The 17,327-nt window shown below is 43.0% G+C and overlaps 1 long non-coding RNA gene across 3 annotated transcripts in view; it reads left to right on the plus strand.

Moving 5' to 3' along the window:
• Positions 1–17,327, plus strand: part of LOC144770569 (uncharacterized) — a 123,729-nt gene that overhangs the window by 100,832 nt on the left and 5,570 nt on the right. The window lies entirely within an intron of this gene.

Below are 17,327 nucleotides of genomic sequence, written 5' to 3' on the forward strand. Positions count from 1 at the left end.
ACTTTCCGCGGTGCCTTAAAAACTCACCTTTTTCTGAAAGCCTATGTGTAAAGATGACTGATTCAGATTTTCGATATTATTGTTAGGCGCCTTGATACCTGCGGGTTATTGTTCTTGCGCAATATAAATTTTCTATCAATCAATCAATCAATCATGCTTATGTATCCCTGGTCTCTAGTCAGAAACCATTGTTTACTTTTCTTAATTAAGACCTTACCGTATTTACTTAAACTAAATGCATTTCTCAACCTAACTTTCCTTAATGTAGATTAGGGATTTTCCATTATGGAACACACGTTGCATATTCTGCAACCTATTTTTAATTCTGGGTAATGTTCTATTTTACCTTATTTTGAAATATCGACTTCTAGATTCTGGTTGTCCATTGGGCTTTTAAATAAGCCCCCTAGAGTTTTGGGAAGACTCCCATAGAGACAGGGGTTACTGAGCATAGCAAAACCTGAGGAGGAGCAGCCCAGCTCCTCAATAGTCTGAACCCTCTATCAGAAAATCAATAAATAGAACTTTCTCTCTTTAAGCAGACCTCAAGCCCAGCAGTCTCCTGGCTAATCAGCATTGTATACAATGCACACTGACACCCAGATCCTCCTAGGCAATATCACCTGCTTCCTTATTGCTATTGGGTCTTTTACTGCAAAACTAGCCCATCTAGGCCATGCTCTGCTAACAACAAGCCCACTAGAACTCAGGCATAAAGTACACTCTACCATTCCTTATTTGGAATCAGGGTCACTTTTTCTCCTGCTCTATATGGAGGGGTTCGCAGCTGGAAGGGCCAGTCCTCAGACATCTGTTGATTGAATACTGCAGTGCTGGTGGATCTTCTTAGCCGGTATTCAAGGACCATGAGGAGATCCTTGTGGGCCTTCTTGAAAGCAGCACAGATTGGGATCCTGTATCACATCTAGAGGGGGTAAGCCTTCCAGGGTAGCACGATCCAGAGTGAGAATACTCTGAACCAAGGCATAGCACTTAGATAAGACCAAGAAATGCTGATTATCATCGGGAAGAGTGCTGGATGTGAATTAGAGACAAATGTTGCTTGTGAGAGAGGAGAACCTTGAACAGCCGGGTTTCCTGAAATGAGAGAGGGAGTAGAAATGGATCTTGGCAGACTGAAGAGTGTTCACATACCAAACTTGTTGATCCGTTCTAGGGAGAAGAAAGGATACAGGGAAGAGATTGTTGCAGTAGACAGGTTGTTCAGAATTAGGGAGTCAATGAGGGTTTTGAATAATAGGAGGAACCAAGTGTCAGACAGATTATATGTTTAGGAACTGGAGGCCAGGGCTGAGGGAGTGATGTCATGGGGTATGCGGTAGGAAGACACGATTATTTGGGGGTCATGGATGTAGGACAAAAGATTGGTTTAATTGTGACTGAGGTCAAGACTACAGGAGTGAAAGACTATCTAGTGAATAATGGCTTTGAATCAGTCTGCTATTTTGGCTTGGCACTGGGAAATGTTAGTGGGGAGTCAGAAAACGTTAATGCTGTCATCATATAGTTGATAGGAGAAACCAAACGAAGAGATGATGTCACAGAGATAAGTGATGTAGAGTGAGAAGAGGAGAGGGCCAAGGATTGATCTTTGTGGCAATGGGACAACATTATTAATGGCTAGAGCCTAATATTTTGCTGAATGTCACAAATGTTGTGTTTATGGTCTTAATAAACGGGGTGTATATTATTTTGAAAGCATAGAATGATCACTAAAGGAGTAACATAAAGAGTACTGTAGGCCTCTTCGACAGATGTATTTGCCATATCACAGAATTATAGGACTGAGCTTCGTCATGATTTCCAATGCCCTTCAACAATGCCCATTCATAAATCACCCTTAGGGGTGATTTAAAACTATCATTATCTAGACGGTAACTATCACCAAATTTAGAACAATTAAAGGTATAGGATATTTATTTATTTATATATAATAGTTCCATTACACATTCTTTTAGTAAAGTTTCCCACATACATTGACTAATTGTTTCTTTGTGGTACCCTCCGCACGATGGGTTTGGAATCAGAAAGACCACGACTGACAATTTACCTTATTCAACTTACATCTTTCATCTCTATTTCACAAATACATACCACATATAGCCCACCTCAATTAGAATTTGACAGTAATAAATGTAATAGATGTGGTTTAAATGCTCCCTCAGTTCCACCAATAGTGACTTTAATAATCACACGATGAGGAAAAGCACCAATTTGTTCGTTGAGTGCACATATGTATATTTGCAGAGAAGATGGTTAGTGAATATGAGGGTGCTTAGGTAAACAAAGTCATGGAGGTTCCTTTTGAAACTGTACAGATACAAATGTGATATTGGAAGTAGGTAAGCTGAACCATGTGGTCAACAATTTAAAAAGGGCAACAGATGCTACAAGGCCACCAAGTCACTGTTTGGCTTCATATTGTGTGCCCAATACAAATTAATGGGGTAACCCAATCATAGACGAAGGACCTGGGTACAGTATAATATGAAACGTAATTGGTCCTAGACTGATTTAGGAAAAAAACGCAAAGTAAGGGAAATTCATCATATGGGGGTTGCCTAGTTGGTCAACCGCTGGTAATAAATACTAATAATTCACAGATTATTTTACAAATTTACACCCTTAAATAAAGAGGAAAAAATATATATACAAAATATATATCAAGCTCCAAGGTTGCCACACAATTAATAAGCACTCGGGAAGCTGCGGAAGGTTCAACCTTTAAACCTTTATTTAAAGGTACGGACGGCACACATCAGGCAGGAAACATGAAAGCAGTCATATCGTCGTGCCTAAGCATTTCTTCAGCAGAGGCTTTTGGACGAAAATGGCGAGCAGGCACTCACCCACATCCTTAAATACTCGATGCCACGCCCCTCATGGGCAGCCCAAATGAGACAGTGTTCTGCTGCATTATGGGAGTCGGAGTGCTCAACTTTACAATCCATGAATTGATGCTCTGTCTTACTGCATGAATAAAGTTTTAAGGCACATCTTTCCCACGACTCCTTTCCCCTTGAGCAACCTGTTTATGACTCAAACTTGCGTGGTAATGTCTTTACCGGTTATTTGCAATCAATTTTTAAAAATATAAAAAAATATTACATATAGCAGAAAATTGTGGGTGTAGTTTATATATATATTTTGTATATATATTTTTTCCTCTTTCTTTCAGGGTGTTATTAGTATATATTCCCAGTGGTTGACCAACCAGGCTCCCCCATATGATGAATTTCCCTCATTTTGCATTTTTTCATATTGTGTGCAGCATGTCTGCAAAACTGAAAATTTACCCCCAATGTCATCAATGAAAATTGGCCTCATCAGACATCAATTAGGCAAATGCTAAGTAACTAAACATTTAGCTCGACCACTAAAACTTGCTCTTCAGCTTCCACAAGGCACAAAGTGTGTGACCAAGTACCCGTTGGTCGCATCTCCTCCTGAACCATACAACTGCTGGCAACTACCCTGTGTGCACTATCCATTCCTCCCTCATTCTTAGCTTTTCAGTTTCTGCATTAGCCTCCCAACTGTATCAATAAACTGCGAATTAGACGTCTATTAGCAATGCTAAGTTCAGTCCTTCTCTCACCACTTAGAGTATTGCTTCTGGGAAGAATAATACTCAATTATGTGCAATAGGAAGAGAGATAACTATGATTATAGTCTGGCTTAACAGTGCAGCTGTCGCTAGACACTTATATGAGCATCACTAGAGAGGAGCTTTGGCTCTGTCCACATGTTTTGAGCTTGGAGTACATGTTTTGCTTGGATAGAAGTTGTGTGTTTCCACAAATAAGTTCTTGCCCTCCACTCAGATGTGATAATTTTATTTAGATATCTAGCTGCCTGAACTTGAACTTTCAGGGGCACAGACATGACATTGCAGTGCTATTAAACTGTCTTAGAAATCTATATAATTTATTTATGGAGCTTTATTCTGGCAGCAACACAGATGGGAGGAGGGCTGTCAATAATCTTGACATCCAAACATACCTAAGATATCGGCCCGAAACCTGAAAGATATTAAAGAGCTCCAGAATCTGGTTAGCAACCTAGCACTAGAAGCTAGTAACACCTCCCAAGCAATTAGAAGAATCCTGGAGATAACGGCAAGCACCCACTCTAAGATCATGAATATCCAGAATGTCCTACACTCCTCAAATATAATGTTTAATGGGAGGGCCTTGGCACTAGCTAACAGATTGAATCAACCACATAGGACGAAATCCTTGACACAAGAGGAAATACTTGCGCTACTCCAAACATATGAACCATCTGACCCCGGGAGTGAGGAGATAATCAAAACAGTAGCAATCGATCCCAACAGAACATCCAGAAAGAACAACAGAAAACCCAACCTCCTCAATTTACAACAAGTCCAGTTAACAACAACTGAATCCAATGATAGGGACTTCAGTAACTCAGGGAAACCCCTGTCGTGCCTCCTACTCAATTGTCGATCGGCAACAACTCATGCATCAGATATAGCAGCCCTCATCATCAATAAGGAAATTGATCTGGCAATCCTGACTGAAACCTGGTTAACGGAATCATCTGCTCCAATCATGGATCTGTTAGTACCACCACAATATAACATTGTGAGACGAGACAGACCAAGAAAAACAGGAGGAGGTATAGCCTGCATCCACCGCTCGGAGATTGAGGTCAAAGAAATTCAAGCTGACCCCTTAGAATCATGCGAATACCTAGGGCTTAATATAAAAGCGGCAAGCAATCAAACATGCAACTTGCATGCGTTTTACCATCCACCAGGTGACAACGCAAAGTTCTCAGAGCAGTTAATGGAAATCATAACTGCCTACCCCAATACTGATGTCAATAACATATTCCTAGGCGATTTCAACCTACATTGGGACGACCATAATGACAAGCTGGTTAATAAGCTTAAAGATTTCCTTGACGAGCTAAACCTAACTCAAGCATGCGCGCTACCTACACACCTGAAAGGATCGACCTTAGACTGGATTATTGCAAGAGACAAAAATGCATCGATCCTCTCAATAGACCCTTGTGATTGGTCTGATCATCACGCAATATCATTTGCGATACCCACAGTGAGAAAGGGCACGACTGTGCAACCCTTCAAGTGCAAAAAATGGATTCGCGACATGAAAGAGGCTAATACTGAGCTACTGGTTGAAAGATGTGAGAGAGACTTAAAGCCACCTAACCATCTACAGAATGTAAATGAGCTTACAGATCACTACCTTACATCAATTGAAAATATCGTCAACAACACCATGCCACTAAAACTGAAAAGAGTCACAGAGAAGACAAAAAATCCTTGGTTTAGTGGATCACTGAATGAAGACAGAAGGAAACTGAGAACGGCCGAAAGGAAATGGAGACAACACCCCTCATCCCCGGAGCTGAAAGCTCTCAGAAAAATCAGAAGCCAGTATAACAAAAAGATCATCAATTCCAAAAAGGAATTTATCCGATCAGAACTGGACAATGCCAAAAACAGACCACGAAAACTCTTTGAAATCCTTAAACAACAATCAAACAAACTAGCCAAATCCTCTCAAGAGAACACGATTACTCCGTTTGGCTGTGAAGAATTCTCCACATTTTTTACAGAGAAGGCAAAAGCGCTGGAAGAAGAGCTCACAAATGCGGCGACCAACCTCACTATACATTCTTTGCCCCCGAACGATGACATCCAGTCATTAGAATGTACCAAGACAAAAAATGAGGCAAACTGGGACACATTCAAACTATACGACCAGTATAAGATCGCCAAAACGCTCTCGGAAATTAAACCTAACAACCACTACCAAGACCCTCTACCCGGAAAATGTGTAAGAGATATCAGCCACATCCTGGTTCCAATATGGACCAAAATAATAAATGCATCACTATCACAAGGGATCCTCCCTGACTGCCTGAAAACAGGTCAAGTGGTTCCCATAATCCAAAAACCTACAGCGGACGCAACAGATCCGAATAACTTTCGCCCAGTGACTAACATTCCTCTACTGGCCAAACTAATCGAGAAATGTGTGCAGGGTCAACTAAGCCAACACATCACCAAGTTCTCCTTACTAGATGACTGCCAATCAGGATTCAGAGCAGGACATAGCACGGAAACGGCTATACTACATATTGTGGACGACGCGCTACAAGCCCTAGACCAAAATCGAGCGTGCCTGCTGATTCTCCTGGACCTGTCATCTGCATTTGACACGGTAAATCACGAAGCCTTACTGGCTAGACTTCGAGATAGGATGGGATTAACTGGAAATGTGCTGAAATGGTTCGACTCTTTCTTACGGAACAGGACACAAAGATTCCTGGTCAATCATTCTACCTCAACTCCGGATGTATGACGGTACCACGCGTACTTTTACAACGCGTACCGTTACAATGCTACTTTTACCACGCAAGTCGTTACAACGACTTGCGTGGAGGGGCGCTGGATAGTACATTTTTTAATTTACTATTCCAACTCCAGTCCCCGTGGACTCTAGGGAAAGGAGTTGGATAGTAAATTAAACTATTTACTATCCTGGAGCGCCCCCCAGCGCAAGTCGTGGTAACGACTTGCGTGGTAAAAGTAGCATGGTAACGGTACCGCGTTGTAAAAAATGCGTGGTTACCGTTGTATACCCTCAACTCCATGTCCCAACTCAATAGGAGTCCCGCAAGGATCGACACTCTCCCCAGACCTGTTTAATTTGTATGTCGAACCACTTACAGAAATTCTCCGCGAATCACAGATATCCTACCACATGTATGCGGATGATACGCAAATTTACATAAAGGTCGCCTCCGTTGAAGACATTGATCGGATGAACGAGTCATTGGGAAGGGCACTGCAATGGTTATCCACCAATCACTTGAAGCTAAATGCTCACAAAACAGAGTTCCTTCTAATCTCACCACCAAGGTGCCATTCGGAAATAAGGGAATGGACCAAACTAGTGTCTGCACTAAACTGCACCCCAACACTAGTCGAATCAGCTAAATCACTTGGAATCACCCTAGACGAGAACCTCGACATGAAAGCTCACATTAATGCAATGGCTAAAAGTGCCCGCTTCCACCTTAACTACTTAAGGAAAATGAAACCTTACATCTCTGAAGCTGATTTAGAATTAGCAATCCAATCTCTTGTTATCTCTAGGATCGAATATGGCTGCTCCACCTTAGCAGGTGTACCAAAAATGTCGACAGCTCCGCTAAAAGCCTGCCTCAACGCAGCGGCAAGACTGATCACAGGATCAAGGAAATTTGATCATATATCCCCTCACTTGAAAGCATTAAACTGGCTTCCTTATGAAGCCAGAATACAAATGAAGTTAGCATGTATCACCCATAAAGCGCTTCACTGCAACACTCCTAGATATCTAGCCAAGAAAATTAAGATATCTGGAGGTGACAGACCAGCTCGGAGTGCCGTTGAACTGCTATTGCGGCCAGCCAGATCTTGAAAGAAAAAGACTTACGACAGAGCATTCTCTGGAACTGCCCCTAGAACCTGGAATTCTCTTCCTCCAAGCATTAGGAAGATTCGCAATATTGCATCATTTAAGCGGGAAGTGAAGAGCCTCTTGATGAGCAAATACCTTGCATAGATACGCTGACCTGATCTAGGGCTGCTCTCAGAAGGAGAAGCTCCAACTTGAATAATATGAAAGCTAATTGTTGGCTCAAGACTGGCGCTTTATATAAGACGCAGATGTACCCTTACCTAATGCCCTGAAGGGCGATGTGATAATATATCTGTATCTCACAGTCTAAACCTTACCCTCTCCTACCTCACTCCTGTCGGGGTATATGACATATGATATAAGCCTTACCCCACCTATTAATGTGAATTGCATGATGTCTGTGTTTCACATATATATTGTCTCACATAATCATAGCCACACTATTATCTACCTCATAACGGTTTTGTTCTTAGAAAGGTTAACATTTTGTTAAGCCAAATCCTGACCATCGCCTACCTCACTTTTGCGATGCATATGGCATATGATTTAAGCTTAGCCTTACCCCACCTCTTAATGCGATTTGCACATGTGTTTCTGTTTGCATATATATTGCTCACACAATCATATTCATGCTATTATATACCTCATATCTGTTTGTTCTTTGAAATGTCAACACTTGTGTTAGTTAACTATTCCGATGTTAAGCGCTCTGATACCCACGGGTCTTGTTCGCGCTATATAAAACTCTACAATAAATAAATAAAATAAATAAATAAAATCTTCCTGGATGTTTTGGTCTGGTTTGACAGTGCAACTGTCACCTGACCTTTTAACGTACACCAATAGAATTCTATAATTCCTTGTTTCCACTCAAAACATATCCATTCCCATGCTATTTAGTGGCAATGCTTCAAATTCCCATATAACATTCTTATAAAGTCAGACCTATTGGCATTACCAGCGTTTGTTCTGGAGGTACCTAATGATCCAAAACAATGCCTCCTTCCATATAGGCTACAGAGAAACCATCAAGACAAAAATGCTGGGGGCTCTCCTTTAAGAAGTGAGACTCAATTTATTTAATAGCAGTGTTTATCATTTTAAAAAAACAAGCACTTGCAATGCAATAGGTCTCGCATTTGCAAGGCTTTGACCTATTGGCATTGTAAACATTATGGAGGTCATTAGGATGGCGGGCGGACTTTGTCCTCCCACCATCCTTCCGTGGAATGGGACCGCCTGCCATTGGTGCGGGGGTCCCGTTGGTGACATTAGGATGCGCCCACCACACTGGCAGGTGCATCCTGCTTTCTTGACATTGCGGCAGGCGGTGCTTTCTGCACCGCCTGCCGCAATGCCAAGAAGGCATGTCGTGCACATCCATGCACAACTTTGCAGGCACCGTGTGGTGCCTGCCATGTTGTGAATGGAACTGCAGGGGGTACCATAGGAACCCCCATGTGCACCTCCCACCCCCAGAATCCCTGGGTGCCCACTACGGGCCTCCATTGGCCAAAACTGTCTGCCTTTCTGTAGAAAGGCATGTCCCCGTAGAAATGCTAATATGGATGGCAGTGTCTCCCAGACAGAGCCACCATGTGAACAGCTTTTCCGCCCGGTCGACTCTTCGGCCGGGTGGAAAACCATTGGACGGTCTTTCCGTCCGCCGGGGTCCACCCCGTCATGGTAATGCGGCGGGGGTAATTTCAAAGCACCGATACTTAACACTCAGAGGTACCTTAAGATGAGTCAAAACTTTCACTAGACAAAACTCCGATCTCACTCCAGGAAGAACATTAATCAACAGTTATCTTGAAATTTTAATTGTTGTATGAAAATTGATGAGGGGCAAGAAACTCGGCAACAGTTGGTTTTAAAACTATAATATACTTGCAAACACAGCGCCTGCAAAGTCAAGCCCCACCTGTTGCACCGTGCTAAAGCTGGCCCTGGTTCCCAATAGTGGCAAACTGTGTGAACTCAGGCAAGTCTCATTCTCTTCCTGCCCATAAGTGACCATAAATATAAACTGAGAAAATTAAGAAGGTTGGCACACATTTTTTTTTTTTTGCTTTTGTAAACACACATGTAAAACACTAACACTTCCAAGCAGACCACAATGCATTCACTCACCGTTATCCAATCTTAAACTAGCCCCTGCATGCTAAAAAGCAAGCTGTGTCTTTCACTCTATTTGCTTCACCTCCTAGCAATGAGCAGCGACACAAACATAAGATCAGATCTCTGGTCATAACAAAGGAAAAATATTCAATGCAAAAAAGGAAAGGGACCCCCTCTAAAGGTACAGGACAAGGTCAGGGAGAAGAGGTGAAAATAGTCAAACCTAAGAAATGATCTCCCTCATGACCATAATAATTTATACAACGGAATTAATCCCAGTAACCAACTGTGAGCGCCCAAGCAAATGTGTAAGCCTACTCAGAGAAAATTATAACAACATAGCTGAAAAATATACATTTTTTATTTTCATTTTATATTATCAAAAAAGTTTTCATAACTTATACAGATCCATACATATTTTTACAAATAACATTTTTCAATATAATAAAGTCACAAATCAACATAAATGAGAAAAACAATACATATAATCAAATCATGAAAAACCTGGAAGAGACAACCAGAAGCATCACAAAAATCCATTCACACCCATAACATCCTGCCCTTGTGCAGTTTTTTGTCTTTGGTCATCCCAGTTACTTTGTCATTCTGTGATTATGTTCCCCAGATATATTGTGAATGTGAAGGTGTGTTTGGATATGTGTGACTTGGGTGTGAATGGGTTTTTGTGATGCTTCTGGTTGTCTCTTCCCGGGTTTTCATGATTTGATTATATGTATTGTATATGTAGCACATACAGCCCTAACCATTCTTAATCTACCTGATGGTGGTGGCAGTGGGGCAAATAATAGATAGGTGTGGATTTACAGCAAGTTCCACTGGTGCTAAAGCAGTGAAATTTTGCTGCGCCTCGCTGGCATTTTTAATGATCAGAAAATCGTAATATTGAGTCCCATGAAGGTTTGCGCTGGTATATAAATTTTCTTTACTTGGTTAAAAAAGCAACAACTACCATTAAGCTACTGCAGAGGAAGCAGTGACATATCCCCTGACAGTGTACAGGCCGACTGGCTGAATTCAATTTCAAGCACAAACGCCTGTGGGGCTTGAAAATTAATAATTGCTGGCAGGCGGTGGCCAGCATTTAGATGATAGCACCCACATCGAGAGCTGATGGTTGCTAGCGTGACAGCGCACAGATATGACGTCGGACGCTAAGAGAGAGGCGGTCGACTAAGAAGACAGGGACCCATCGGTGGATCAAGAAAGAACCCGAATCTGCAGCGAACCAAGTCAGGACAATAGAGCACAGATATAAACTACCATACAAAAGAAGAGAAGGTTCATTGGAATAACGTGACAAGCCAGAAGCCCATTGATTACATCTGAATAAGAGAGAGCACTACATTCTAAGAGTAACTCCACCACTCAACAACAATTGAAATATAAACTTGTCCTACGTTACATAAGATCGTGTCCTGAGGAAGACCTTACTTAAAACAAGAGGTCCACATTCCATTAAGGTCGAAACGCGTTGGCATCATTAATAGAGGATCAGAGAACAATAGACTGGAAAGATATTGTTTACACAAATAGGTGGAGCCTAATTTTTTAAGCCCACTGAGACAGTATTTAGAAATAGAAACTCTGAACTCTAATGGGACCGAATTAGGAGGAATCGCCAAGAAAAAGACATTCTAAATCTGGCAAAAGAGTGGGACGCTAACCCGAGGAATTAAAATAGGGTCAAGCTTGCGAGAATATGTCCCATTGTTTGTTTGTTTTTTCAATATATGTAAAGAAATTGCACTCACTTTAATATATGTATAAATTTGTATTTGTATGTCGTTTGTAATTAATATATGGTGTATATATCTTTGTGCAAAAAAATCAAGACATGAAATGTCAATGTGTTCTACGTGTATAGACTGCAAACTTACCTAACGTATGAAAAAAATGTACATAAAGAAAGCAAAAAAGTATCAAGAATAGCAGAGTCAATAAAAGGGACTTCTGTTTTCAAAAATAAGAGCGTTTTGATCCATGGTGTCAGAGGCAAAACTTTTGTTAAAACTGGTTGCTAGCGTGATGCAGCCAGTGGGAGGAGGCGGGGCTTTGACTTACCCGATTTCCAAGATGGAAGAAGGGACCATGAGGAGAGGCCATCACACGCTATACAGTGGGATGGCCAACACAAACATTCTCTGACTGAAAACGCTAGCCAGGGAACTCAGCACATAAAGGAGGGGCATTTCCACAAATGCACCAATTATAAGCCAGCATGTGTAAATGTTATTCACCACAACTAATATCAATCGGGAGGTGTGCCAGAGCCCATAGAAGATGATAAAACAAGTCAAACAGATAGCGCAAGCTCAGTCGAGGTTCGACCTAGAAAAGGGAAGTTGCACTGGATGACACTGACCTTGTCAGCCTCACATGGTAGACCAATCTGAGAGAAAAGTGGCAGAACTGGAGCAAACAACTGTAAAGCAAATTCTTTCAGGACTGACAATAGAAAAGACTGAAGTGAAGCGAATCAGTTTTGAAAAGTGGAGTTAACAGTACAGCCACCTTCCTCTATGTGTGCATGGACATCATTTATGTGTTGGCATGGGTCACAGTCGAAACTCTTAGCTTACCGTCTTGATTTCTTACGCCGACGACACCCAGTTGGTATTTCCTTTTAATGAACAATCGGAAGAGTCTTTCAAGAGTTTTAAGGGCTGTTTAAAAGATACCGCCCACTGGATGAATAACAACAAACTCAAAGTGAACGCCGATAAAACGGAAGTGATGTTTTTTGGTAAAAACCAGCCCCCTGCTGCAGATCTTTGGTGGCCGGTGAAAATGGGTTTACCACCCACTCCAGTTGGCATTGGCAAAAATTTGGGATTAAAGGGGCAGGCTGACTTATCTTTTTTGGCCAAATTCAGCAGGTGACAGCTGCCTGCTTCATCAGTTTTGAAAACTTGCAGAAGTTTATACATCTGCTGCCAGACCGTAGGCCATGCCACAGTGACTTCTCGCCTGGATTACGCGAACGGCCTCTATCTTGGCTTACCGGCTTACCTTGTTCAGAAACCTCAAATGGTTCATAATGCGGCTTCTAGATTGATTAGACATGTCCCTTTTCGGCAGTATATCTCCCCTCATATCAAGGAAATACATTGGTTGCCAGTAGCCAATAGGACTAAATTTAAGGCCTTAGCCCTAGCTTTTCGATCAATCCATGGAATGTGCCCTAGCTATTTGAAACAGGGGCTAGGTGCCTACAAGCAGACTCGCGCACTGAGGTCTAATTCTCAAAACCTGCTTTGCACCCCACGCGTTAAGAGAGCTCAGATGGGCGGCAGATCCTTCTTGCTTGGTGCGTCCATGTTATGGAATTCCCTGCCTAATGCCCTGCACAAGATTGCCTCTGAAGCACACTTTAGGAAAGCAGCAAAAACATGGCTTTTTTAATCTAGATTAATGGCCGGTAATCCTCGGTCATTGTGCGACTCTCGGGTACCACCTGTTGCTATAGCGCCGGGACACCTCTATAGGAGGTAGCTGTTCGTGCTTTACAAATGGCTGTATTATTATTATCATTGTGACCCCTGGCACTATCTTTGCTAACCCTGGCCTCAGCGGTGGAAAAGCAGTCCCAAGAGCAGAAGGTAAACAGTGACCTGATGATCACTGTTTAATTTCTGCTGCTCAAGCCAGGGTCCAGCTCCACAAAATTCAGCAGAGTAATGTGCACTCTTTTGAATAAACAACGTGGAATAAAAATATACATTATTAAAAATGTATCTTTTTTCATTAAGCAATGTATCTTTTTTCAATATTCTGTGTACATGAAAAATCATCTGAACAAACATTCACCCTTCCAGAGTGACAGTGCCTTTCATGTGATCATAAATTAAAATGTTCTAACAATGAAACGGAATATTGTGAAACAATGCTTTAGAGCCATTACATCATGCCCATTTGTGGTAGAGTTGTTTGCTCTAGTGTCACTATAAACTATATCCTACACTTTAAACAAAAGGAAAAGCATAATGTGTCCCTGTTATAAATGGGATTTCTGGTTGGCTGAAGTATACACCCAGGCCAGGCATGAACCACAACTCTAGTCAGGGTTATGTAGATACACAGTAAGATAACGTGTGCTCATCCTCCAGTACCTTGGCACAGAGCAGTCAGGCTCATCTAAAAAGGCAATGAGCAAAGAATTTGTGCAAGCAACACCCACAGTAACACAATGAAAACACCACAAAAAACTCCACACATGTGTATACATATAGAACATAGTTATCTGAGTAAAACAAGCCTAAAACAACAAAAATGCAATACTTAGAAGTCGAGATATGAATTTTTAAAGAATAAATCAAACAAGTAGTGCTTAGAAGTCACAAGGGGTCAAAAGTTTACTTGAGGTGGCTAGGGATTAGTACAAATCTAAAGTTCAGGCTGACTGTGATGGAGGGCAGTTCGGCTACAGGACCCAGACAGGTCCAGCTGAAGAAAGACTTTGGCTGGAGAAAGTGTCGACGTCGAGAGGCTACTGCGTCGTCACCAAGTCGTGCAAAGGGAGCGCGCGTTTACGTCGAGCTCCATTGAAGGGAATGCAATGTGTCATCATCGAGCCGCACAGAGCGACATCATCGAGCCACCCAGGCTGTGGAATTGTTGTCATCAAACTGCCTCTGTATTGGTTTTTGCAGAAATCAGCTGCAGAACCCACTTTTGAGGCCCAGAACTTGGAGGTGGCCACTCAGGCAAGGGAGGTACTGACAGAAGGCAGACCCCAGCAGCATCAGCAGGATTGCAGGAAGTCTTTTGTGTCCATGAGACTTCAGAAAAAGGAGGCAAGACAGCAAGCCCTTGGAGATCACTGGGAGGGAAGGCAGAGTGCAGCTCTGCTTCCAGCAGAGTCAGGGAGCAGCAGGCAGCAGCTGGCAGCAGGGCAACAAGCAGAAAAGCATCCCAGTTTAGTCCTTTAAGCAGCACAGCAGTGTTTCTGTGGTTGTATGACGATCCATCGTCCCCAACGTCATCGCGGGAGTTCACATCGCGACAATTACATCGCAAAGGAAGTTACACCAGCCATTTTCTCATCGCACGTAATTGCGACGCAAATGCGGCCATGTAATAGGATCGCGTGCCACATCGGCATCTTTACATCGCGTGACATGACAACGTGATGTTTGAGCCCACACGTTTAGAATCTTTTCAGCCAATGGGTTGGTGGGGGGGTGGGGGGTATATATTGTATATATTGTATTGCCCATCGTGTCTGCAGCCATTTGTTTCTGTGTCGTGACCCTGTGGACAGACTTTGAAATCGGTAAGTGTCCACTGTTTATGGTTGTCCTTGCTTTGCCTCCCTCTGGTTTGTGCAGCCGTGGCAGTAGAGGGAAGGCCTACGCTCGCAGCATTGTTTATTTTGTGCTGCAATAGCTGATCCCGCGCTGCGCTGATGTCCTGGTTTCCAGCCGCTAGGCACACAGCTATTGTCCCCTGATTTCCAAATTAAGCACCCTTTTCGCCAAGCAGAGCTGAAATTATGTTACTTTCTGTTGCGATATTTTTACACTTAACTGCTATTAAACCTGTTGGGGGAGGAGGTGGGTGTCCCTTCCAAATAACAATAACCCAAGAAAGGACAGGTGAAAACATCCCAGCTTCTAAGTGGCCCTCTGTACCTTTCCTTAACATGCCTCAGTCTGATCCACTACAAAAGATCACTAGAATATTCTATACTTAACAATGCAGTGACTTACTTTTTGGTGCCTGATCAAACGTGCTGGCTGTGGAATGCAAGGTGACATGGTTCCCTTTCTGAGGCAGGCATTAATTATCCAGTCGGCTCTCCTGTGACCTTATTTATTTATTTATTTATTTATTTTGGCAATTTTTAGAGCGCGCAAATACCCTTGGGTGTCTCGGCGCTGTAGATGCAGAACTCTCATGGGGGGGGGTAGGGAGGTTTAGGCAGGGAACAGCCAGGTTTTTAGTTTCTTTCTGAAATTAAGAAGGGTCGGAGCACACTTGATGTGTAGAGGGAGTGTGTTCCACAAAATGGCTGTTGCCACTGAGAAGCGTTTGTCGCCCCAGTTGGCCCTTCTTGTACGGGGGACCATGAGTAAATGTGCTGAGGATGACCGCAAGGTTCTTGTGTGTTCAAGCGGTCGAAAGGCTCTTCTTAAGAATAGGGGTCCGTGATCATGGATAGCCTTATATGCTATGCATAATGCTTTAAATTTGATACGGCTCCTCACCGGCAGCCAGTGCAGCTGTCGGATGTAGGGGGAGACCGATGCAAACTTAGGGATGGATAGCAGTGTCCTGGCTGCTGCATTCTGCACTGTTTGCAGTTTATTGAGGACCTTTTGTTGTGCATTGAGAAACAGTGCGTTGCAGTAGTCAGTTTTGGAGAATACCAAAGTACTGACCAGGGTTTTGCCTGCATGAGGAGGAAGGTATGGGATTAATTTTTTTATCCTTTTTAGCGTGTAAAAGGAAGAAGAAACCACTGCATTAGCATGTTGCTGAAATGACAGCTTGTTATCGAAGATAACGCCCAGGTTGCGTACCTTCGTTACAGGTTCTGGTGGTTGTCCCATCTGGTGAGGCCACCATTGTGGGGACCAGGTGGGTTGAAGCCTCCCGAATGTCATCACTTCTGTCTTATCAGAATTGAGTTTAAGACAGTTGGATGACATCCAGGAGCTTATTGCCATCATTCCCATTTGGAAGTTGGCTACCACCGAGATTCCATCGTTATGTATTGACAACACCAATTGGGTGTCGTCGGCATAAGTGGTCAGGGAGATTCCGCAGGATTTTATGACCCTCGCCAGGTCCGACACTTAGATGTTGAATAGTGTCGGACTTAGCGAGGATCCCTGCGGTACTCCACATGGCAGGGAGAAGGTCTGGGATGTAAAATTGCCTAGCTTTACAGTTTGCGGACGGTTTGCCAGAAATGAGGCCAGGAGGTTTTTGGCTTTGTCTGTGATTCCTATGGCCTCGACACGGTCGATCAAGGTGGCATGGTCGACCGTGTCAAAGGCCGTGGATAGATCGAGGAGTATCAGTACTGCGGCTCCTCCGTTATCCATCGTAACCCTAATCTCATCTGCAGCTTTTAGTAAAGCCGTCTCCGTTCCGTGGCCTTGTCGAAACCCAAATTGGGTGTCATCTAGTAGATTGTTATGGTGAATATAGTGTGACAGCTGAGTGTTCATAATCTTTTCAAAGATTTTTGCAGGGAATGGGAGGCAGGCAATGGGCCTGTAGCTGGCAGGCAGGAGAGGGTCTAAGCTGGGTTTTTTGAGTAGGGGTTTGATTATTGCTTTTTTCCATATTGAGGGGTAGACACCTGATGCAAACATTGCATTGCATATGATGGTTAGAGGTGGAGCAATGACTTCCGGGATGAGGTTAAGGATACTTGGAGGGCAAGGGTCCAGAGGTGAACCAGATTTGGTTCGAGCGATCAGGGGAAGGGTGATTTTGCAGGTGGTAGGTTCAAAAGCTGCGAATATGGGGCCAGTATCGGCGATCGATTGAGGGGGAGAGCGCACTACGTCAGGTGTAAACGTATTAAAAATGGCTCTGACCTTGTCCTCAAAGAATTTTGCCTTGAATTTCACAAGCCTCTTTTATTAGAATCAGCGAAGCTTTGCCGAAGCCCTGTACATATGTGACCAAGAGGAGCTTACGCTAATTGCACGTGGGTGCCATCTTCCTTTTAAATGGTGCAATGATATG

The sequence above is a fragment of the Lissotriton helveticus genome, chromosome 1_1, assembly GCF_964261635.1.
Source record: "Lissotriton helveticus chromosome 1_1, aLisHel1.1, whole genome shotgun sequence".
NCBI lineage: Eukaryota > Metazoa > Chordata > Amphibia > Caudata > Salamandridae > Lissotriton > Lissotriton helveticus.